Raw genomic sequence first — 25,498 nt, forward strand, 5'->3', positions numbered from 1 at the left:
CAGAGCCGGTACTGTATGGCCTAGGATGTTTCAGAGACATACTATCAGCCAAATTAGCCTCTAAAAGAGGAACCTCAGCCACGCCGGTAACAGAGGAATTACGGTCAGCGACCTCACTCTGTGCCTCCTCGACAGAATCGCTATCACCACCAGAGCGGGAACGATGAGGAATCTACCTCAGTGACAAGACCTTAACAGGCGTCTCAGTTCTGTTGGTCACCTTAGCCTCAGACAGAGGAACCTTGGACCCGTGTCCGGTAACAGCTCCCTCACGAGGGGCCTAGAACCTTGGTTCGGCTACAGAAAGCCTCTACCGAGGCCTCAGGGCGCGCCGCGGTGTTTGTATGGGAAGCTCCAGACAAGGAGACCTCGAAGCAAGCTCCGGTACCCCCAGCCTTAGTATAACTGGGCTGTTGAATAGCACCCACAGGAGGGGCCTCGAATTGCAATCCGGTGTAGGCAGGTCCACAGAGGCCCTCAGAGAAAACTCTGGTACCTTTTTTAGGCCTGAAAGGCACCTCAGGGGAAACCCCGGTAATAGAGCTTTTGAAGCCCCTCCCGGACCTAGAAGAACCTGGCAAGGATTTCCCCCCCCCTGGTCTGGGTGCCCTAAAAATGAAAGAACTTACCACACGTCTCTTCTTCTTGTCGATGAAACTCTGAGAATGCGGAGGAGGTGCGAGCAGAAACACCTCCTCCCACCGCTCCAGATGACGTTGAAGTGCCCGGACTGAAAGGGAATCGCAGTAGAAGCACGAGTCCCACCGGTGATCCGGACCCAAACACTCAGAGGATGGGGATCCGCCCTAGCGAAGCATCGCTCACAAGAAGAACAAGAAGGAAAATCTAACCAAACTGGCATAGACGAACTACTACGCGACCGCTAAACCAGAGCAGGAGAGGAGGACACAGGAAGGAAAAAAAATCTTCCGAAGATGCAAGTGCGTCCAGTCCCGAACGTGCGGCGAAAAGGACTGATGGGCGATGCGCTGGGTGGAGTTACGGCTGTGTGCAGTACCACGCGTAAAAAGAGAAGGACACATTTTTGAAAAATGTGATGCTTTTTACAAAGTTCTCCGGTCCGGTCCCACAGGACGGAGGAATGTCCCATAAGTATGGGGGAAAGAGGACGGGACGTAGGAGTACGGAGAGACTAAATGTAGACGCTAAAGACATGCTGAAGGCAGTCAATAAATCGAATTCGAGACATTTCTGGAATTTGATTAATGTGCCAACCCAGCAAATCTCCATATCCCAAAGCAATTGTATTAATGAATCAGAATGGACAAGGCATTTCGCAAGTAAATTTGAAAAGCTAAATCCAGGTATATGCCCCATCAGTAAAGATCAGTTTTAGGACTTGAAGTTGGACGAAAATCAGATCAAATAATTAATCTGTCACTCTTCAACATCAAGAGCAGCGCGGCCTAATGGCTTGTCAAATGAAACCTTAAGCAAATCATCAGGTTTGTGGTCTTCTATATTGTTACCCCATTTAAAAACAGCTTAAGCTCTCGTAAAATTCCATCATCCTGCACCACCGCACTTATAATACCCATTTTTAAGAAGGGTGAGCGATCTAACCCAGCTAATTATAGACCAATAGCATTGATGTATGTGGAAAGCAACATATTTGCAAGGTTAGTCCTTAAAGATCTGGAGGACTGGGCGGAGCACCCCAATACAATATCAAAATCCCAAACAGATTTCTGCAAGGGGCTCTCCACATCTTTGAATGGAATGGCATTAAAAATACCTGCTGCAAATAATGTAAAACGTCAATGTCTATATGGGGGCTGGATTGATCTCGCCTGTGCGCTTGACACCATTAATAGGGGCAAGCTCTGGTGCAAATTGTAGGACTGGGGCATACCACAAAGTATGTTGGCCATAATTATTCACCTTCATGAATCAACTTTCCTACAGGTGCGCTTGAATTTGGAGGGGGATTATCCTAAAAAAATCCTACGACTAAGGGAGTAAGACAGTGCTGCATAGTTTCACCCTGTCTTTTCAATATGTTTATGGCAGATCTGTGGAATTACTTAATGGGCTTCTCATTTGTAGCTCCAACGATGGGACATAAAAAAGATCTGTGGATTGGAATACACAGATGTCTTTCTGGTCGACTGCACTGCAATTGGCCTGCAGAGACTGCTTAATGCAGTTGCGAATTACGCTAAGGACAACGATTTATTGATCAATCCTTTCAAAACAGCTGTAATGACACGACATCAGTAAAGAAAGGAGGTGTGAGAAATGTTAGGTGCAGCCTCAACGATATCAAATTACCCTTAGTGAAAGAACTAAAATATCTGGGTTTTCAAATTAGATCTAACCCATCGTTGTCTGCAATTGACATTTACCTTTATGGGAAAATTAGACAAATATGTAGAATCAATTTCATTTGGCTACGCAGGTATTGCAAATTCACCCTTGTTCCACTGCTCAAATTCTACACCGGAAAGGTTATCCCAATTCTAATGTATGGGATTGAATTGGAAACTATGGTTTCCAAAATCAACTGGACCCCGACTGGAGGATGGATTGTGGAAAAAAGTTCTTAACCTCTCACCCTCTTTGCCGATGTCCAGGTTGCGATATGAACTGGGTAGGGTATTCAATCTTTAGGTTCACAAGCTGCATGGAAAATAATTTCTCTGTACAGGTTTATCTTGGTCCCGAGGCAAAAGTCATGTTATGTAGACGTTAAGAACCAAATGGAATCAAAAACAAACCCTTTCCTAAATGAGTTAAAGCAAGAGGTTCAGAGTTATCTAGAATCTTGCGATTCATCATAAAGAGAATTGATCGAAAATCCATTAAAAGTAATAAGAAAAAGGCTGGCCCCCATCAAATTGGATTGCAACTAGGACGTTGTTTGTAAACAAAAAATATTTTGAATCGATGTTACCTCTTGCTCTTGATAGACCTCTAGGCCACCTGCCAAGGTACCTTAGGTTTCCAAACCAACATTGGGGTGTTAACTTTTTAAGATTTAGAATTTAGTTGTCACTAGGGATCTGTTAAGGATTAGAAATAAAGGGCCAGAAACTGACGGAATCTGTAATCAATGTGATTTAAGGTCTAAACAAACTGTTAAACATCTGTTGACGTACTGTCCAGGCACGAGCGTCCTGAGAAACAAGTACTTCTCTCGTTTTGTTCATAACAGCGACTGTTTGGCAACAGACGAATTTTGGTCACGTTTGTGGCAGGGGAAGGAGACCTCTCTCTCCCTGGAGGTGCTCAGATTTCTAAAGGAGATCGAAATATCTCAAGCGACTTGAATGTACTGTGTTTTTTCTTTTTGTGTGCATTTTAATTGAATATAGTTAAGAACGAGAGACGTATACTAGAGGAGATAGTTATTTTTCATATCTTTCCTTTTCTTCTTTGTTTTTTCAAATATCTTTGTTGTATTTAATATGAATAATGTATGTAATATTTGTTTACGGTTTGTGAAAAGTCAAATTCTGAAAAATAAAATCTGCAAAGATTCTGATAACTACTTGTCCATTGTCACGTTCTGTTTCAGGAATGGAACACTCTTCTCAAAGTGAAGGACAAAGCTAGTAAGAAGAATGCATACAAACATGTTAAAAATAAGATTGAAGGAAAGTTTTTTTTGGCTGAGAAATTGATGAGATTAAACCTTAATTAAAAAGGAAAAACATTTTATTTTGGTAAAAACTCTGTCCCCTAAAATATACAAGTCAATGCAAATTAACAGTGCACAAAATGTCAATTTTTAGCCTTAAAAAATGACCTGCTTTTGACGAGGCAATACTAGCCATACTGGAGTCTGACCAGTTATATGTCAAATTCAAAATGCCCTTTTATAAGAATAAGCTATTTTTGCTCTTCATTTCACAATTCTTCTTTTGGAAATTATTTTTGCCCATGTTTTTTTAAATAGGGTTTTAACCCTCTTAAACCCCAACCCACCCCTTCGACACCCCCTGACCTTCTCCCTCTTACATACATTTCAAAAACATTTCACTTTTTAGTCTCCATCCAATTTACAGATATTCCATTTGCCAACATTAATTTCCTCAATTACAACGTCGAACTGCCGGAATCTGAATGGAATTTTTGATTCGTTGAGTGCACAACAGCTGAGCCACTTGGTTCAGTGGTAGGGAAGGAACAAGTTACTGACCTGCAACTATTGTTCTCCAGCATGGGTCTGGCATGGATTCACATGCTCATGAATATTCCCAGTCGTCAGGCTGGGAATCCTCGGTAAAAGAAAAAACAGTTTCACTTTCACTTACAAACTGTATTTCTCCTTTAAACCAATCGCTGTCCTCTGGGTCATACTGCCCCAAACCAATGACAGTCCTCTCCCTAAGGCCCTCCTCTGGGCAGCTATCTTCAGATTTGGTAAGCACGTAAAGTGGCAGTATGACCAAGAAGAGCCGCAAAGGAGTTGGAGGGGGGGTTTGCATGTGAATCCATGCCAGACGCATGCAGGAGATCAATACACTACAGGTAAGTAACTTGTTCCTTCTGCAGCATGGGGTCTGGCATGGATTCAAATGCTCATGAATATCAAATACGTAGTACAACATTACACAACCACAGGAGGTGGCAAGGCTCAACAGAAGCAAAGAACAAGTTACTTTCTTACCTGGTAACATTCTTTCGATGGGATGGTCCGACGACGTATTCCATATCTATGACAGGTAATGTCCATAGCTGTGCTGCTTCGGAAAATCTTCGGCGTCTGCATCCTGCGTCGATGACGTCGATGCGCCGTCCCCGAGGACCTCCTCCGATGGCCGACGTCACCCGATGTGATAAGTAGGACGCACGACGCCCATAGCCTCAGTTATAGTTTTTTCCCCCCGAGAACGTGTGCCACCAGTTTTCTGCCAGTCAGACACACAAGGCCTTGCGGAACGCAAGCTGCAATTGCAAAAGAAATTCTGCAGCGGGGAAGGTAGGGAGGGAGCGATATGGAATACGTCGTCGGACCATCCCATCGAAAGAACGTTACCAGGTAAGAAAGTAACTTGTTCTTCGAGGGGATTGGGTCCTCCGACGTATTCCATATCTATGACAGACTCCCAAAGCAGTACCAAGCAAGGAGGTGGGAAAAGAATTTAGAACACAAATTTAGCATGCCCAACCAAATTGCGGAATATAGGACTGCCTTGCCAAAGGCCAGATCCTGCCCTCTGATGGAATCGAGGGAGTAGTGACGTTCAAAAGTATGTACGGAAGCCCAGGTGGCTGCATCACAGATGTGACGAATAGGAACACCCCTCTGCAGGGCAGTAGACACAGCCACTCCCCTGGTAGAATGGGCCCGCAAGCCAGCCGGAGGGTCCTTACCCGCCAAGCAGTAACACTTGGAGATAGCTAAAATAATCCAACGAGACAAAGTCTGTTTCGTCACAGCTTGTCCCAAACGCTTTCCAGCGTAACAAATGAAAAGTTGATTGTCCACTCTGACCCGGGACATGCGCGAAATATAAAAGCTCAACGCTCTCCTAGGATCAAGCCTATGGAGCCTCTCCTCTTCCTTACCAGGATGCGGAGGAGGATAGAACGCCGGAAGAACAACCTTCTGGCTCAAATGAAATTCCGAAACCACCTTCGGAAGAAAAGAAGGACGAACTCTAAGGACAACCCTGTCCTTATGAAATACAGTGAAGGGTGGCTTAACTGAAAGTGCCTGTAACTCACTCACTCTGCGAGCGGAAGTAACCGCAACCAAAAACACAGTTTTAAGACTTTACAGTCTCAAAGGGCAAGAATGTAAAGGCTCAAACGGAGCACCCATAAGAAACTTAAGAACAAGGTTCAAATCCCAACCGGGCACCAGAAAAGGTGACGGAGGGAACACATTAGTGAGCCCTTTCAAAAACTGAGAAATTAAAGGAATCTTAAAATAGGAACATTCTTCAGACGAGCGCTTAAATATGGACAGTGCCGCCAAGTAACCTTTAATGGTCCCCACTTGCAAGCCCCTGTGGGCCAAGGAAAGCAAAAAAGACAGAACCATGGGAATGTCACATTCAAAAGGATCCACATTCTTAACTCTGCACCAGTCGCAGAACTTTCTCCAACAGCAATGGTAGAGACTTTGTTGGCGGCCGCCTGGCCGAGAGCAACACCTCCATCACGTCTTCAGGGAGGTCCCAATCCTTATACCTCAACCTTTCAGAAGCCAAGCGTGAAGGTTGAGGGATCTGACCTCTGGATGGAGAACCTGACCCCCCTCCCGTGAGAGCAGATCGTCTCGGTAGCGAAGACGACGTGGAGGGCAGATGGACAAGTCGAGAAGGTCCGGGTACCATGTCCTCCGGGCCCACGCCGGAGCAATGAGGATCATCCGGGAACCGAACCTCCGTAACCTCCGCAGTACTTGCAGGATGACGGGGACTGGAGGAAACGCGTACAGCAGTGGGAATGACCACTCCACCACGAACGTATCTCCTAAGGCTCCTTTTGGAGGAAATTCCCGCGAGCAAAACCTTTCGCACTTCCGGTTGACACTGGAGGCGAAGAGATCTACTTGAGGGGTGCCCCAAAGTGCAAAGATCTCCAGGAGAATCTCCTGAGCCAGCTCCCACTCGTGAGATATCGTGCTCTGCCTGCTCAGAGTGTCCGCCGTCTCGTTGTCTCCGGCCAGATGAACAGCCGAGATCGAAATTTCCTGCTGGATGGCCCAGAACTCGAGCTGCATCGCCTCCCTGCACAGAGGAAGTGACCCTGCCCCCCCTTTTTGTTGAGGTAGTGCATGGCCACTGTGCTGTCCATTAGAATCAGGACACTCTTTCCTCGCACAGTCGGCAGAAAAGCCTTCAGGGCAAGCCTGACGGCCCTCGGCTCCAACAGATTGATATGGAGTCTGGACTCCGACAGAGACCAACGACCGCTGACTGTCAACTCGTTGGCATGAGCTCCCCATCCCGTGAGGGATGCATCCGTCACGATCGTCACCTCCGGCCAGGGCAGCCAAAATGGGGCCCCCTTCATCAGATTGCCTTCGACGGCCCACCACAGAAGGTCCTGGGCGACCGAGGGCGGCACCTGAACAGGGTCCGACAGCCTGCCGCAGGACTGAGACCACTGGAGCTCGAGTGCCCACTGCAAAGATCTCATCCGCAGACGAGCCTCTGGCATCAGAAGAATGCAGGTTGCCATGAGGCCGAGCAGTCTCAAGAACTCGGACGCTGGGAGATTCTGGGCAAGTTGAAACTTGTGCACCATCTGCTGAATGTGAAGAGCCCTCACCTGGGGAGGAAAACACTGCCCCAGGGATGTGTAGAGCACTGCTCCGATGTACTGGAGCCGCTGCGTTGGTGTCAAATGGGACTTCTTTAAATTGAGGGAGAAGCCCAGCTTGTGAAGGGAGTGGCAAGTGACGGACAGATGATCCAGGACTTGCTCGGGAGAGCTCCCCCTGATCAACCAATCGTCCAGGTAGGGGTAGATGTGAATCCCCCCCTTTCCTGAGATGCGCTGCCACCACCACCTTGAGCTTGGTGAAAACCCTCAGGCGGAGGTCAATCCGAACGGCAGGACCCGAAACAAAGTGTGAGTCGCCAACTGCAAACCTCAGGTACTTCTTGTGCTTGGGATGGATCGGCACATGGAAGTAAGCATCCTTGAGGTCGAGAGACACCAACCAGTCCTGAAGTTGAAGGGCCTGGAGGACTTGAGAGAGAGTAACCATCTTAAACTTGTCCTTCCTGAGGAGTTTGTTCAAACCGCGCAAGTCCACGATGGGTCTCAATCCAACGTCTTCCTTCGAAATCAAAAAATAAGGGGAATACCATCCCTTGTTCCTCTCCGCTACAGGCACCAGTTCTATGGTGCCTTTCTCTAGCAGGGCTTGAATTTCCTGCGCAAGGAGCGGATCCGGACTCTTAAAAGAGAGGTTCCCAGGTGGATTGTCGTGAGGCCTCTGCCGAAAAGGAAGACAGTAGCCGTGGGTTATGATCTCCAGAACCCACACATCTGAAGTAATGGCTCGCACTCTACAAGATGCTGTGCCAGCCTTCCACCAACCGGCGAACCATGGGACCTGGCCTCATGACTGAGTGGTAGCGGCTGCGGCGTTGCCTGAGGGCAAAGAGGCAACTGCCCGAGCGGCCTTGGCACCTCGAGTACCCTTGTTTCCACCTCTGGCACTCTTACGGTGGCCTCTTTGACTGCTAGCTCCTCTCGCTTTACTGAAGGACGAGTAATAGCGAAAGGAACCACCCCTCCATTGCTGTCCCCTAGGACGAAAAGGCAGAGGTTGGCGCACTTCAGCTCTCCAGGCTCTCGTCAGCCTTGCTGCCAAAAAGATGTTCACCGTCAAAGGGCATGTTGAGGAGCCGGGACTGCACATCAGGAGCGAACCCAGACTTCCGCAACCACACAAACCTGCGTATTACGGTGCTCGCAGCCATGGACTGGCTGAAACAATCTGCCATGTCCAAACCCGACTGAACGGCCTCACACAGGGCATCCTTGCCATCCTGAACCACAGCAAGGAAACCATCCCGTTCGTCCCCTTCGGGAATACGTTCAGCGGCTAATGCAACACAGTTCCACAGAGTGTGTGTGAAACGAGACAAGGCACATAAGGAGTTGGCTGCCTTAAGCGCCATACCCCCTGAAGAAAACACTTTCTTCGCCCAGCCGTCAAAACGTTTGTCGTCCCTATCCGGAGGGATGGTAGGATACGATGCCTGCTTTGCCGGGGCCGTAGCCGCCTGCACCACCAAACTCTCCGGAGTGGGGTGCCTGGACAAGTAGCAGGGGTCGCTACTGGCTGGACGGTATTTTCGCGACAAAGACTTGCCCACTGCCGGGAGACTCTCTGGAGCAATCCAAGCCGCCGCCACCCTTCTCTGCAGAGCCATATGAAACGGCAAAACCGGGTCAGTGGGAGGACCAAGATCAAGGATGTCCGTGAGATCATCCTGAACGAACTCCCCTGGGGGAGCTGACCAACCCAAGAACTTGGTGACCCGAGACATAAGGCGCCGATATGAAGAATCGGCATGAGTGCCAGGCTCCGGCCTACAAAACTCCACCTCCGGAGAGGTGTCCAGTCCACTGGCATCATGCAGTGACTGACTTAGGTCATCAAACTGACTATGGCCCGAGATAAGCTCATCTGGTACCGGAACCAAGCCGTCATCAGAGCCTTCATCAACCTCTGGAATGTACTCCAGGCGGGGAGAGGAAGACATCTGGGGACCAAAGCAGTGCCTGACCATAGCCAGAGCCTTTCTAGGAGCTAACCCCGTGCCACGGCGCCCCTCCGACACCACCGCCTCGAAAGGCGTCTAGGGCGCCAAACGATTTGGCGCCGGCAGAAACATCATCGAGGGAATCGGCGTCGACGTCAGCTGCAGCGCCGCCAGCATCGACAGCGTCGACACAGGCCTCGAAGCCGGAGCTCCGAGCGTGTCTCTCGATGACCTAGGCGCCGACAGCGTCGACGACCCCCTTGGAGGCGGAGCATCGAGAGAAATCGTCGACGACCTCGGCGCCACAGGTGTCGACGTCTTCTTCGAAGACTGCACAGGATCACGCAGTCTCGAGCACGTTGAGGACCGAGACCTGGAACCTTTGTCTGAGCGGTACCTCTCCCGTGAGCCGTGCCGACCACCCGAGCCCGAAGGCGTACGAGCGGTGTCTCTCGACCGGTGCCGACCGACCCCACTCAGAGGTGCGGACGGACCAGTGCCCTGCGATTCAAGAATCGCTAGCATCTGCTTCACGAAGGAAGCCCATTCCTCCGGTGTCGCTTGCATGGAGGGATAAGCGACCCGCCGACGGGCGGAGTCCTCGGAAGAAGACGGGGAAGGCGACCGATGCCGGCGCTTCCAGGAATGCCTCGAAGAGGTGGAGGAGTGGCGAGACCGACTCCTGGAAGGAGACCCACTGGACTTCCGACAATGACGCGGAGAGTCGCCCCTCGAGTCATCCGTCGAAAGCCCCGCAGACCTCGACTTCCGGGGCTTAGATACCCGACCTACCGACAGCTTCTTCTTGCGTTCCCGCAAGGCCTTTGCCGTGAGCGACTGGCAGTCTACAGTCGTCCGTATCGGGGGCCTCCCCGAGGCACCAGAGGCAGGTGTCGTGCGCTTGGACCCACAGTGCCCGCATTTCTTGAAGCCCGGACGCGGGGTTGAAGACTAAGTAGACATCGCCACGAACAGGTCTTCACAAAAAACCGAACAGGTTCAACGAACCGAGAAGAAAACAGCAAACTCCAAAGAGTCGAGGCGTACCGAGATTCACGAAGCGAACACGTTCGCGGAAAAAACAGAACTGAGGCTATGGGCGTCGTGCGTCCTACTTATCACATCGGGTGACGTCGGCCGTCGGAGGAGGTCCTCGGGGACGGCGCATTGACGTCATCGACACAGGACGCAGACGCCGAAGATTTTCCAAAGCAGCACAGCTATGGACATTACCTGTCATAGATATGGAATACGTCGGAGGACCCAATCCCCTCGAAAAAATCTTACCTCCGGAACAGACTCACCTCAATTGAACAGGTTGCATAGCACTGCCTGGCCGACCTTGGACTCCTCCCTGGAATCCCCGTCAAAGCAGTAGATTGGGTTAAAGGTGAAATACAGTTTGAAAGTGGAAGTGAAACGGTTTCATCTTTTACCGAGGATTCCCAGCATGACAGGAATATTCACGAGCATGGAAATCCATGCCAGACCCCATGCTGGAGAATTAAAATATTAAGCCAGTATATTTGTGTTGGGAAAGGGAATCTGATTTGACAATGTGTTTCAATGGGAAAATGGTGACCACACAGAATGAGAAGTTAATGTGACAGGATTAGCTAGACTCAGCAGGGCTCAGTCCAGTTCTTGTCTGCTGAACACAACTCTGGCATCGTTGAATTATGGGGCATGTGTGCAACAATCACCCTGGATACAGACCATGCATCTATTTTCTTAACCCTTCATCTAGTTAGTTGGGTTTTCATGAAGAATTGTGAAAGAAAGAAGGAAAATGCCAAATCGAACTGAATTAGTATACAATGGAAAGGCAAAAATGAAAAGTAGTTGCAAAGAAAAAGCCCATCTAACTGATTTTGGGGTATCTGAAATCTCAACTGCCCGTTCTGGCCCCAGTCAACAGGGAAGAAACAGTTTTGGGAGAGGAGACATTTGATGGCACATGGGCATTCTACAGTAATGCCACGGAGAGACTATTTTACAGTTATAAAGTCTGCACAAGACATATATTACACCAATTAAGTTGAAGGCTGAGACCACCCTAACCTAGTGGAGTGCCCTAGATGTCCAGGGGATGGATACATGACATTCACACACATGATATATAATCATGACGTATTTATAGAAATGGAAGCATCCACAACATGCTGGGCCTAAACACCCCTAACCCCTCTAACCCCTCAATTATGCTTATCCTGAGCAAAGAGAAAATGGGAATACAGAGAACTTATAGTTGCCGAAAAACAGATAAACTATGGAAGGACAGGTCCAGATTCAACTACTAGGACTGGCATCAAGAAAGGATAGCCCTATCAGCAAAGTTAAAATTACCTTAATCGAAGAGGGCACTCCTGCTGGACCATGGCTCCATATGGGAATCATTCAATGAACCAATCTGATCCTAGATTGCCTTTGGAGGTCTTGCGATTCCTCTCCCCAAACTAGCCGCATATGTTCCATCTTTCCTCTGTTGACAGAACTGTTTGAATATCTCTAACCTAGCCACTGTTTGGTTAATAATGTATCACGTGTATCAGGGTGGCTGGCTGGGCGAGGTGTGTAAATCCTATATTTGTAATTGTTGTTTATTCTTGTTTCAAACTATACTATTCCACTGAATAATGCTAATACCATTTTTTTAAAGTAAGAAATGGAAGCATACAGATATGTTGCAATTATCAAAACCCCAAAGAAACATTTGAATAATATACAAGAAAAAATAGGATATTTTGAAAATGTATACAAATGGCAATGACTAACTGCACAGTAACATGCTTCTGATACTGTCAGTTCTGTACTGTTAGTATGAATTATACTTGAAATACCTCAAATAAAAAGACCTTTATGCCTGCTTTTAAAACAATTCTTAACACCCTACGAATTGCCAGTTACAAAAAGAGCAACTGCTTGGTGTGTCTTAATCTTTCAAGTTCAGTGGAAATAAAAGTGTCCTTTGGTGTATATTTTAGTAATCTCCCCAAACATTATTCTGCATATATCCATCATTGATTGATGAACAGCTTCTTTTACAATGCACCCTAGCACTTTACATTTGTCTGCTTGAGCAAAAAGTGTTTGGTCTTTTTCTCCTGCTGTATCCCTCGATGACATGTTCCATCACATTATAATTTTTGTCCTCTAGTGCCGATCTCCTTTTATTGCCTCTTTTTTTAGATTGATGGATCAATGGTGATCGTTTAGTTGCATTTATAATGCGCAACTACAGTTGCTTTACTTACTGTGACGAATCAAGGGATTCAGTCACTTCTTCCGAGTGAGAGCCTTTCCCTGTGAGGCTAGGGAAGTGATCCCACTACGCAATACCCTCAGTAGGGGTAGAAGGACGAAACCAGGAAAGACTGCCCCCGTGGGGACATGGACTCCGGTTCCAAAGAGGAGCTCCCTTCACAAACTGTATATACACCGCTGTTGATAAACCCTACTGAAAGTAAACCGGAAAAGTCTGTGGATATTTGTTATTGTGATTTTGAACCCTTAAGTAAACCTGAAGAAAACTACGCGGGTGGTACCAAGATGAAGAAAACCACTAGAGAAGGACATTAATGCTGTGCCAGGGAAGTCCCAGCGCAGCGTCATACATTTGGGAGGAGACACATGAGAGGGAGAAGGCCGTGAGTTCCAAATCAGCTTTTAGAGCAGAGCTGAAGGAAACGGGGAAGTGCTGCTTCCAATTCTCGAAGGAAGCTGGCGTGCGCAAGTACCTGAGTTGCACTCCAAGAGAACCAGGTGGCGAGAGGCCAAAAGACTGGAACAAGGTCCCAAAAGGGACCTAATAACTGGTGGTGTGAACAAAGAAACGAGGGAGTGCCTCCAGGACACCTAGACCACTTATCTTCCAGCACCATGGAGTGTGCCAAAAAAAGGAGAGCAACAAACAAAGCTGTTGTCCTAACAAGATGGGAAGCAAGCCCTATCCGAAGCGCAGGTCCGGTGATGCGATCCCCAAGTAAGAAAGCTAACTGGGAGAGAGGGAGACCCAGGGAGGCCACCAAAAATAACAAGTGGAATACTCATATTCATCCCACTGAGAAATGACTGTGGAAGAAGATTGCAAATCCTGACTGGGTTACTCATATTCGTCCCAGTGAGGTAGAAGGGTGGAAGAAGAGTGAGAATCATCACTGGGATTCAAATGGCCGTCTCAGTGAGACACACATTTGGAAGAAGAGTGGCAATCATTACTGGGAAATTCATACTTGTCCAAGTATGGTACCAGAGTGGAAGAAGCGTGGAAATCGTTACTGGGCTAGTCACACTCATCCCAGAGACATACAAGGCTTAGAGAAGAGTGAGATTTGTAATTGAAACAGTATTGGTTGTCCTAGACCAGATAAGATTTGGACATTGAACCAAGAGACTCAGATTTGCGTGACAAGACATCACAAGAGAGGAGCGAGAACCAAAGGAATAAGAATATAACAGAACAAGACGGGAGAGGAAAAGAAAAGTGGAAAAGCTCACAGTCTGAATTTTACCATTTGATAAAAGCGATAACCAAGAACTACCTAACAATCTGTTGCTAACGGAAAGTACTGAGAAAGGAGTTCACAGGAGAAGTGAGTCATTCTCCAGTGCCTGATTTGTTCTGATAGTGGTTGGGTCAGGTTAGATTCGTTTTTGGGCAGTAGGCAGACTGCTTTGGGACTCAACGGTGACTGACAATCACCCTATTTAGTTTGGTTAGGTAGGGAAACCCATAGCTTAGGGAAAGTCGGGCATTTTTGTAAATTTTCTTTAAATAAAGAATGTGTTCAATATGAAAATTCCAAGTCTGTCTTCTTCTGACCAGTCACATTACACACTGGAGGAATAATGCACTAGAGTTCTTCACGGTTCCCTCTGCTCTATTCTTGAGATAATGCATAACACCTTAGCCATAAATACCTCCACCTGTCCTCTCTCAATCATCATTAAGTTATTTGCCATGTATAGAAGTGTCAACAGTGCAATGCCACAACACGTCCTTACATGCCCATCACCTTTCACAAAAGCCATAACTCTTCGAAGCACAGGAAATATGTAGATGTGTAATCTTTGTGCATCATTGAGGCTGCTAGACAAAGAAACTCTTTACTTGAATTTCAAGCTCACTCTATAATTTAGAACATGGTCTGTCAGCACTTAGGTCTAACCACAAAGACTATACAAAACACTAATTATATTCTGGATCATCTCTAACTGTACAGTGTGCAATGAATACTGGTATAACAAGATAGAGACATAGTCAATACATGATTGCTAGAATAAAATAGAGATAGGGTAACAACTTAATAATTAAGCCAATTCGAGAAGCCTTCAAAGAGGCTTGAAAATCTCTCTTTTGGGTTAGAGTGGTATCATAAAAGAGGGTAATTGGTTTTGCACTTAAACCGGCTTGTGAGCGCATTTCCAAGTGATGTGGATGAACAGAAGTTTAGGCTTGTCAGTGTACTGTGACAAATTGAAAGAATTCATCCCTTCTGCCCAAGGGGAGCCTCCCCCTTTGAGGCTTGGGAGGGGAAACCACTTTGTAAGACCCTCCATAGGGGTCTGGGCAAGAGGGACCTCACTCAGAGAAACTCCCGCTTAGGAGACAAGGACTCCGGAGCCTGTTAGGAACTCCCCAACCATTTCTCATAGTGCCGTATGTGGGACTGTCAGATATGAAGAGCACTACAGAAGCCAAGAACTTGGCAGAAGACAAAACTAAAATATACATTTGTGAACAAGAAAGAGGATCTGTCTCTTTAAGGAGAAAGTGCCATATAACGGAGACGAGTAGACTGAAGAGGGAACACACGCTGAGAAGTAGTGAAGGCCAGAGAGAAAAAGCAGAGAGCATAAGCAGGGGAAGGAGGTTGAGAACATGGGGACAAAACAGTTGCACAGAGCCCTTGAAATTCTGAGACGATAATAGTCTGCACAGGCAGAGTAAGTGCAAAGAATACATTAAACGGTTTGAGGTACAGCAAATAGGCCTGCCGGCGATTCTGCAGTTTTACCAGTGCAATTAGTACTAAAGACAAGGGAGAAAAGAGACGATCTACAGGCACAGTGCGTACGGATCGTGCAAGTGCACAGACGGTCACAGGGAGGGGGAGGTCTAAGTGCACCCGGTCGTTGGAGAGTGGGGTAAGTGCAGAGAGAGCCACTCTCATGGGTTATTTCTAAAGTGCAGTGAGTGTGGGTGGGGTGTGGGGCCATGAGGCAAGTGCGAAAGAGGACTGCCCTGGATGCCAGTGACCTGTGAGACTCTGAGGTACACCAGGCAGCCAGTCAGCAAGCTATGAGGAAAGAGGAGGGGGAGAGGTTAGCAGGGTAGAGGGAGAGAGCAGGAAGAGGAGAAGAGGAAGGTCTTGAGGAGTGTCCGGAATGTAATTAGATCAGGCTCAAGGCGGAGGGCGGCAGGGAGGCTATTCCAGAGGGAGGCACCTGCTGAGGATAAGGATCTCTCTCCAAATCTCTGCTTGGAGAACCGGCTCACTCGCAGAAGGTTGGAGGTAGATGAGTGGAGGGCTCGTGAGGGACAGTATTTAGGTAGGCAGCGTTGCAGGTAGGTAGGTGCCAGGCCCCAGAAAGACTTGTAAACAATCCAGAGGGTCTTGAACTTGATCCTTGCAGCTACGGGGAGCCAGTGAAGGGATTTCAGCGCCAGAGAGAAGTGGTCCCTGTGCTTGAGGCCAACGATTAGTCTCGCAGTTCTGTTCTGGATGAGATGCAGAGGGCGCAAGGCAGAAGAAGGGAGGTTGAGGAAGAGGCTGTTCACTAGTCCAGCCTAGAGAGAACCGAGGATCTGGAGACAGTGAGCCGCTGGGGGAAAGTGAGAAAAGGAAGATTACCTCTGAGGAGGTGTAGCTGATAGACTTTTTAGGGATGTCTGAAATGTGAGAGAAGGAGAGAGTGGAGTTGAAGATGACCCCAAGGTTTCTTGCCTCACAGGTGAGTGCGGGCGCAGGGTCAAGGAATGTCGGCCAAAGTGAAAGTGGGAAAGCGGATCCCAATGCAAACAATCTCAGTCTTACTGGCGTTGAGGCAGAAGTCGCTTGCAGCACACCATGGCTGAATAGCGGACAGTCAGATATGAGCAAGGAGGAGGAGGCGGCTGAGGGTAGCCTGAAAGACCGTTATATGTCATCCGCGTAACACTGGAAGTTAGTAGTGAAAGTGGCAATCACACATGCCAGGGCAGCCATATAGACATTAAAGAACCAGGGGATAGGTTAGATCCCGGGGGGAACGTCAAAGGTTGAGAGAGCTATAGTTGAGAGAAAGGCTCAGAGTTCCACCTGGGATGGGCGGTCAGAGAGAAAGGAGGATAACCACGCCAGAGCCTGACCTATGATTCTTTCAGAAGTGGCCTTAAATTGAGAACAAAATGCTGGAGGCACAGCATTTATACGCATTGAGAAGCGGAGGAGATGGAAATCCAAATACCGGTGGTCGTGTGACCACAACCCTTTGGTAGTGGGCAGAGCGCCTGTCCAACACTACCGAAATCCCAAAGCTGAGGAAGCAGCAAAACATTTGCTTACCCGCAGCCATACCTGGTCCCGGTGAGAGGAAGAACCCAGGGCAGGGCGCCGGCAGAGTTGATGAGACGGAGTAGCGGAGCAAACAAAGAGAAGAAGCACCAGTAGAGGCCCCAGTGACATTCCCCTGAAGAATCAAAGGTTACAGGCGAAAAACCGAAGAACCGGGAGGCTGTGGGGGAAACATAACGAAGCAGGAAAGACTTGTCCCAGTGGAAATGACGGGACATTGCATTTAAAGTCGGTGAAGTGGTACTGTATGAATGTTGAGAAAGAGCATCCCAAATAAACCTGAAAGAGATCTACCACCGGGGCATAAATACCCTCGGAAGAGTGGAGAATATCAGAGAGAGAATTCTTTTTTTTTTATTTTTTTATTTTATCGGTTTCTTACAAACCTTTAAAATGATTACAAACAAAACACAAAACATAACACAATCAGAATACGTCATCTTTTAGGAGTCCCTTAGAGATACCCCTCCCAGTTATCAAACGAGTAGGCAATGCACTGTCGTCGTTACTCATCAGCCGACAATATATTCAGGCGTTTTTCAATTAACATTAGAAATTGAGTTAGTGGTAATATCAGTTTCATGTCCCATCCTTGAAACATATAGGCCCACCAGTCGTCGGCACAACGGGAGGGGTAATTTAGGCCCCAAGTCCCCAGGTAAATTGTCCTTTCTGAGCGAAGTACTGTGCAGAATAGCACCAAATGCTTCAGGGTTTCCTTATCTTTAGCGCATAGTCTACACGTTAAAGTTGAGACTTTGTTCTCCATGACGCCAACCGCTCCTTAGTTTTAAATGCGTTCAGACGCAGCATCATGAACACTCTTCGAGCCTGTGAGTCTGGAAACATCTCGTTGTAGCACGTTAAATGGCCTTGTTTCAAGCGGGGCGTCCATCATGGAGGCTGTGGCACGTTGTGAGCAAGTTTGCCCCCAGTCCGCGCGCCAGATTTTCAATTTGGCAGCATTCGGGTCATTATGCAGCATATCTAGGCTGATTCCGTGATCACTCAAGATCTCTTCGCATCTTTTAGACCATAATGACACCATGCTATTAGCTGGCGATGGGTCATGAAAGATGTCAAATTGTGGTATGTGCTCACGCTGACGAGATTTCCGAAACAAACTTACTAGGGCCCAGCATACCATGTAGCGAGATAAGCGAGAGTTCATACCTCACACAAGATGTCAGAATTCCCCTTGGCAAAGACAAAAAGAGAGAATTCTATTCTAAAAGCCAAGCGAATCACAAACGGAAAAAAGATACTCTGAGTAAGCTACCGGAGGAGAGCATGAAACCGTAAGCCCAAGAAGGCATTTTACAGCTAGGAAGGTATACTTGACCAAACTCAAAAGCGTATAGCAACCGGAATCAGAGAAAAATAGAGCGACCAAAAGGAGAGCATTGGAAAACTACCCCTAAAGAGGAAGAAAGACCCAAAGACATTGTGACCGAGTGGCAAGAACTGATACAGGAAGTGACTAGAGACTATTTAAGAATAGCCTACTAAAAAGGAATAGTCAAGAGAAGAAGAGACATTGCCATAATACAATCAGGAGAAGGAAGACATTTTCCTGATCGTATGTAAATTGGCTCGAATAGTGTTAGGGTCTGTTAGAGCTAGTTTTTGGACAGCAAACAAATTAATTTCAGACCTTATGACGACTGACTAGCACCTTAGTTGTTTACATAGGCAGGGAACACCCCCATAGCAACAGTGAAAGGTAAGCATTACACTTTTTATTTAATAAATAACCAGTAGAACAAGTTACTTCTTACCTTGTAACGTTCTTTCGATGGGATGTTCCTCTGACGTATTCCTCATCTTTGATAATACGTTTCCAGCTTGCTTGCCTCGGAAATGTTTTCTGTAGAGGGCACTGCGCGTCGACGTCCGCCGAGTCGATGTCCCTCGACGGCCTCCGTATCGGCGCCGACGTCACCATGCCCATAAATAGCCACACGCGGCGTCCGTTGCTCAGTTCCGTTTTGTAGCATAAGAAAAGTCATGCCTGAATTGGTTATTGACCTTGAAGGAGCGTAAGCTGCAACCACAAGGGAAGTATTACTGCAGGGATGGATGGGAGGGGCGATAAGGAATACGTCGGAGGAACATCCCATCGAAAGAACGTTACAAGGTAAGAAGTAACTTGTTCTTCGAAAGGATTGTGTCCTCCGACGTATTCCTTATCTTTGAAAGACTCCCATAGCAGTGGCATGTAATTGGAGGTGGGAGTAAGAATGTCATGTATCCCTTTAGGGATGGACCGAATGTAATACGGCTTTGCCAAATCTGGTCTCTTGACTAGTGGAGGAATCCAGGTTGTAAAATGTTGTGAATGTATGTGCGGACGACCATGTGGCAGCCGCACATATGTCTCTGACCGGTACCCCTCTTTGGAGGGCCGAAGAGGCTGCGATACCCCTGGTTGAATGAGCCCTAAGATTTTGGGGTGGCTCTTTCCCTGCCAGTTTGTAACATTCCAGAATGGCCAAAATAATGCACCTGGAAATGGTTTGTTTTGTTATGGGTAATACCACCTTGTGACCTAAGTATCCTACAAACAGTTGGTCTGCTTGCCTGATCCTAGCCATTCTGCTGATGTAAAAGTTTAGAGCTTGCCTTGGGTCCAGCCTATGTAGCCTTTCTTCCTCTTTCCCCGGATGGGGAGGAGGGTAGAACGAAGGTAAGGTAATTTTCTGAGTAATATGAAATTCAGAAACCACCTTTGGGAGGAAATTAGGCTTCACCTGTAGGACAACTTTGTCCTTGTGGAAAATTGATTGTGGGGGTTTACAGGAGAGAGCTTGTAGCCCGCTCACCCTCCTAGCAGATGTTAGTGCTACCAATAGGACAGTTTTAAGCGTGAGAAATCTCAGCGAACAAGAGTGAAGTGGTTCGAATGGAATGCCCATTAGGAAGTTTAAGACTAAATTTAAGTCCCATAAGGGAACTTGGAATGTTTTGGAGGATAAACATTAGTTAATCCCTTGAGAAACTGTATCACAAGAGGTAGTTTGAAATACGATGGTTCCTCCGCAGTGCACTTGAAGATTGAAAGCGCTGCGAGATAGCCTTTTACAGTGCCAACTTGAAGGCGTGAGTTTGCCAAGTAGAGTAGAAACGATAACACCGTTGGTGTACTACATGAAAAAGGGTCGATATTCCCTTCTCTACACCAGCTGCAAAATGTGTTCCAACGGCAGCGGTATAAAGACTTTGTTGCTGGCCTTCTGGCCGAAAGCAACACCTCCATCACGTCATCAGGGAGATCCCAATCCTTGTACCTCACCCTTTCAGAAGCCAAGCGTGAAGGTTGAGGGTTCTGATGTCTGGATGGAGAACCTGACCTCCCTTCTGCAAGAGAAGATTCTCTTTGAGTGGAAGACGGATTGGAGGGCAGATGGACATATCAAGAAGGTCCGGGTACCACGTTCTCCTGGCCCAGTCCGGGGCAATTAGGATCATGGTTTTCCGGAATCTTCTCAACCTCCTGATCATTTGAGGAATAACAGGGACTGGTGGAAATGCGTAAAGGAGTGGAAACTCCCAGTCCACTATGAACGCGTCTCCTAGAGCTCCTCTCGGGGGAAATTCCCTTGAACAGAACAGGTCACACTTCCTGTTGGTGCTTGTGGCGAACAGATCCACCTGAGGGGTTCCCCAAAGGGCGAAGATCTCTTAAAGGACTTCCTGAGCTAGCTCCCACTCGTGGGAGACTGTGCTCTGCCTTCTCAGAGCGTCCGCTGTCAAGTTCTTCTCTCCGGCTAGCTGGACTGCCGATAGATAGAGAGATTCCTTCCTGAATTGCCCAAACCCAGAGCTGCATTGCCTCTCTATACAGTGGCAGTGACTCTACGCCTCCTCTTTTGTTGAGGTAGTGCATGGCCACTGTGTTGTCCGTCATTATCAGGACATTTCTCCCCTGTTCTGATGGCAGGAAAGCTTTCAGCGCTAGTCTGATCGCTCTCAGCTCCAATAGTTTGATGTGTAGTCTGGACTCCGATGGAGACCAACGACCGCTGATGGTCAAGTCGTTGGCATGGGCTCCGCACCCCGTGAGTGAGGCGTCTGTGACTACTGTTATCTCCGGCAAGGGTTGCCAAAACAGTTCTCCTTTCAAGATGTTCTCTGGATAGGCCCACCATTGAAGATCACGGGCTACCTTGTACGGAATCATGGAGGAGATCTGTCATTCTCCCTGAGAATTGCGACCACCGAGTTCTCAGTGCCCACTGAAGAGATCTCATTCTCAGGCGAGCCTCTGGCACAAGGAAGATGCAGGATGCCATGCGGCCTAGCAACCTCAAAAAGTCAAAGGCTGGGAGACGTTGGGCATTTTGAAACTTGTTGACCATCTGCAGAATATCTTGAGCCCTCACCTCTGGTGGTGAGGCTTTTCCCAGGGAGGTGTCCAGGACTGCTCCAATGAACTGGAGTCTCTGTGATGGCATCATCGGTGACTTCTTTAAATTGAGGGAGAAGCCCAGTTTGTGAAGGAAGTGGCAGACATAATCTAGCTGGGTCTGAGCTTGTTCCGAAGATACAGCCCCGATCAGCCAATCGTCTAGGTAGGGGTAGACGTGGATCCCTTCCCTACTTAGACTCGCAGCCACTACCGACATTAGCTTGGTGAAGTCCCTCGGGGCAGAGGTCAGCCCAAATGGCAGAACTCGAAATTGATTATGAGAGTCGCCAATTGCGAACCTCAGGTATTTCCTGTGTTTGAGATGGATTGGCACATGGAAATAAGCATCCTGAAGGTCCAGAGATACCAGCCAGTCCTGGAGCTGGAGGGCCTGAAGGATCCGAGAGAGAGTTACCATCTTGAACTTGTCCTTCCTGAGGAACTTGTTCAATTCTCGTAAGTCCAGGATGGGTCTCAGTCCTCCGTCCTTCTTTGGTATGAGAAAGTAGGGGGAGTACGAGCCCTTGTTCCTGTCCGCTACAGGTACCGGTTCTATGGCACCTTTCTCTAGCAGGTCTATAATTTCCTGCAAGAGGAGCGGATCTGGAACTTTTAGAGAGCTGTTCCCCGGTGGATGACTCTGAGGGATGTGTAGAAAGGGTAGGCAGTAACCCTGGGCAACTGTCTCCAATGCCCAAGCATCTGACGTAATAGCCTGCCATTCCGTCAGATGGTGAGTTAACCTATCCCCTACAGGTGTCTTGTGTGGAAAGACCTCAGAGTGGTTTGGGGGCGGCTGATGCAGATGCCGAGGGTAAAGAGGCACCTGCTGCGGCCTTAGTACTTTTGACCCGTCCACCTTGGGTGGATCTCCTTTGGCCTCTTTGAGCCGGCTGTCCTCTGCCTTTCCCGAATGCGGAATAATAGCGAAAGGAATTTCCTCTCCCAGAGGTTCCTGAGGGGCGAAAAGGAGTTTGACGGATAGCAGCTCCTCAAGATTTTGCTGCTGCTTTAGATGTCTGCAACTTTTCCAGACTGTCATCAGCCTTTTTTCCGAATAATGAAGAGCCGTCAAAGGGCATATTCAAAAGTCTGGCCTGTACATCTGGAGCAAAGCCAGACTTTCGTAACCACGCATGCCTGCGGATTGTTGTACTTGCCGCCATGGCACTGCTGATACTGTCAGCGGAATCGATGCCAGTTTGAAGTGACTCGCACATGGCATCTTTGCCATCTTTAATAATGTTAAGGAAGGCTTCCTTTTCCTCTCCTTCGAGCACACTCCCACAGTGTGTGACTGAACCTGGCGAGCGTACAGGTGGCGTTGATGCTGCCATGGAATCGTACCTCTTGTCATCTCTATCCTGTGGGACAGTAGGGTAAGCGGTCCTGCTGCTTGATGAAGTTGCCGCTTGGACCACCAGGCTCTCTGGAGTCGGGTGTTTCGATAAGTATTCAGGGTTAGCTGCAGCTACCCTATACTTGGCTCATAATCTTTTATTGACAGCAGGGATAACTTCAGGAGTTTCCCAATTAGATGCAATCTTTCTTTGTAAGGCTGTATGGAAGGGGACCACAGGATCCTCCTGTGGACCTTTGTCTAATAAGTCTGCCAGGTCATCCTGTTGAAAAACAGGCGAAGGCGCAGACCAACCCATGAATTCAATAATTCTTGCCATCAGGGTTCTATAGGGTGTTTCGGCATGTTCCCCTGGGTCTGGCTTAACAAAATCCACTTCTGGGGAAGTGTCCAGCCCACTTGCCTCATGTAATGACTGTTGTAGGTCTTTCAACCTTCTTTCCTCAGAGGTGAAATCCTCTGAAACAGGTAGTGTGGTCCTCTGCAACCCGAAGGTTTCCTGGTCAGAATCTTCCCCTTCTTCATAAATTGAAGATAATCCAGGGTACTCTGACCTCTGAAATGGTATAAACCCCATTTCTAAGGCAGAAGGAGCCAAACTCTTCATTATTGGGTGAGAAAACGTCAATGTCGTCGACGCCGATGTGACAGGCTTCGAAGGCGCCGAGAACGGCGTCGAGAAAACTGGAAGAGGCCTCGAAGAACTCGAGAGGATCGGGATCCTACTCGAGGATGTCGACGACGGTCTCGGTGTCGTGCCGGAGGCTCTTGGAATCACTGTTGGCAGTGGCGTAGCCGTGGTCTTCTCTTTCATCGGCGTCAATGTCGGCGTCGACGATGTCTGCATCGAGTCGATCGACCGATGCGAAGAACCCTTCGACAACGGCGTCGATGGCGCCGATCCATGCGTCGAAGACGGTGCCTTCTTACCCGATGGCCCGTGGCGCTCTCGGGTGGAATGTTTCGCCGGGTGCTGCGACTCGCGGCGTTTTGATTTTTTGGGTTTTTCACCCGGGGTATCACCCTCAGCTGTCTTTGAGGGGGTCGAGGCCGCTTTCTCGAAGACGCTTAACATTTTCTTCCTGAATTCCTCCCACTCAGCCTGAGAGCTGTGTTTTGTGGGGCAGGAGACCCTTTCTGGGGAAACAGAAGACGACGAGGAAGGGGATCTTCGACGTCTCTTCTTTGAGTGTCTTGATCTCGACGAATGGTGGGAGCTACTTCGAGATCTAGAATGGGAATGTTTTTGACGGCGAGGAGACGAATGCCTCGACTCAGCCGAAGAAACTTTCGAGGAGGTTTTGACTGACTTACCTCTCTCGAGCTTCCCCTTGCGCTCCTTCAAGGCATTTGCCGTCATGGACATGCAGTCCTCACACTCCGAACAATGGTGCTCGGCTCCCAAGCACCACTAGCAGATCCTGTGTGGATCCGTTATCGACTTTTTTTTTTTTTTTACCGCAGTCTCGACATTTTTTGAAGCCGTATCGCGGCGTTGTCGGTTCCGATGAAGATGCCACCGAGAACGAGTTGGTATATTCGAGTAGATGTAGATTAGGTTATCTGACTGAACTGAGCAACGATGTTCCGAGGCCCCACGAAGCGCGGAAAAACGGAACTGAGCAACGGACGCCGCGCGTGGCTATTTATGAGCATGGTGACGTCGGCGCCGATACAGTGGCCGTCGAGGGACATCGACTCGGCGGACATCGGCGCGCAGCGCCCTCTACAGAAAAGCTGGAAACGTATTATCAAAGATAAGGAATACGTCGGAGGACACAATCCCTTCAAAATGTCCTCGCAGCATCCACATCCTCCTCCTGATCCGCCACAGTACCCAATATGTTGATGTGTAATGTTTACCAACAAGAACCGGTCATACATTTGAGAGTTGATATTCTATTAGTCAGACTCTGACAAAGGTTTACTTTTCATCTATGATTATCAGAATCCATTCAATTCTGACTGTCAGGGGTGCCCTTGTTAACAGCTTCAATGTTTTTAATTATCCATTTAAAATAAATTAGCACTCCCTAGAGAAATTCACGTTATTTATTTTATTTAGCATTTTATGTAGAGCGCAAATGCCGTTAGTCAGACAATTGCCTCAGGGAGGAGGAGGTGGACATACAAATCTGTAAACTATTCATCAAAGTATTACCTCTAATGCATGTCAATAACGATCACATACCAAAGTTTTTAGATTCCTAAAAACGAACCCACACACTACTCATGTCATTTTCTGAATGTATTGGCCTCTCACCATACTGTATTGGGAATCATTAAAAGCAGGAATCCTGTGCTTTCTGGACGGTGCAATGACATGTCATAAGCATATAAAACTGTAAGCTTTGCCGCGGCTCTAAAGTATTGCGTGCCTCTAATAGAAAATAAGGAAGACTTTCAAACAGTAATGGCTTTGAAGTGACTATCCACCATATAGAAATGAATATGCATCATCTGTACCACAGTTTTTATAGTTACTGACAATAACAGGACAGTTCACCTGCAATCCTAAATTTCAGGGGCAAATCTTCAAAGACGTCTGCAGCGCCAAATTGTGTTAGATTAAATACATAAGCAAGATTTGAAAAAAGGCAAATTTTTTAACATATTAGTATACAAAGGATTAATATGCATCTTCCATCAATAAGTAGCATGTTAGGAGTTTTTGCTTTGAATGGTCCAGTGGTTGCAGAATGCACAGGTGGCTTTACGGTGTGCAGAAAAACTCAACATAATTCACAGTTGGAGATTTGAAAAGTTTTGCATGAGAGAGTAGCTCATCCAGTGACATTTCGTCTTGGGGTTCTAGGACTTGTAAAATTACCATTAAAATGAAAATATGCAGATGAGCAAAGCGAACTATAAAACGCTGTCGATGAGGATTTCACTGAATGGCACCCTATCGAGTCAAGTACACCTGACTAAAGGGACAAAACAGGGAATGCCCACTCTCACCCCTGCAACATGC

The 25,498-nt window shown here is 47.7% G+C and overlaps 1 protein-coding gene across 8 annotated transcripts in view; it reads right to left on the reverse strand.

Annotated features, from left to right (window-relative positions):
- The window catches only part of CEP170 (centrosomal protein 170), a 1,733,932-nt gene that overhangs the window by 759,939 nt on the left and 948,495 nt on the right, over nucleotides 1-25,498 (reverse strand). The window lies entirely within an intron of this gene.

This window comes from Ambystoma mexicanum, chromosome 4q, assembly GCF_040938575.1.
Source record: "Ambystoma mexicanum isolate Mex_15411 chromosome 4q, UKY_AmexF1_1, whole genome shotgun sequence".
Taxonomy (NCBI): domain Eukaryota; kingdom Metazoa; phylum Chordata; class Amphibia; order Caudata; family Ambystomatidae; genus Ambystoma; species Ambystoma mexicanum.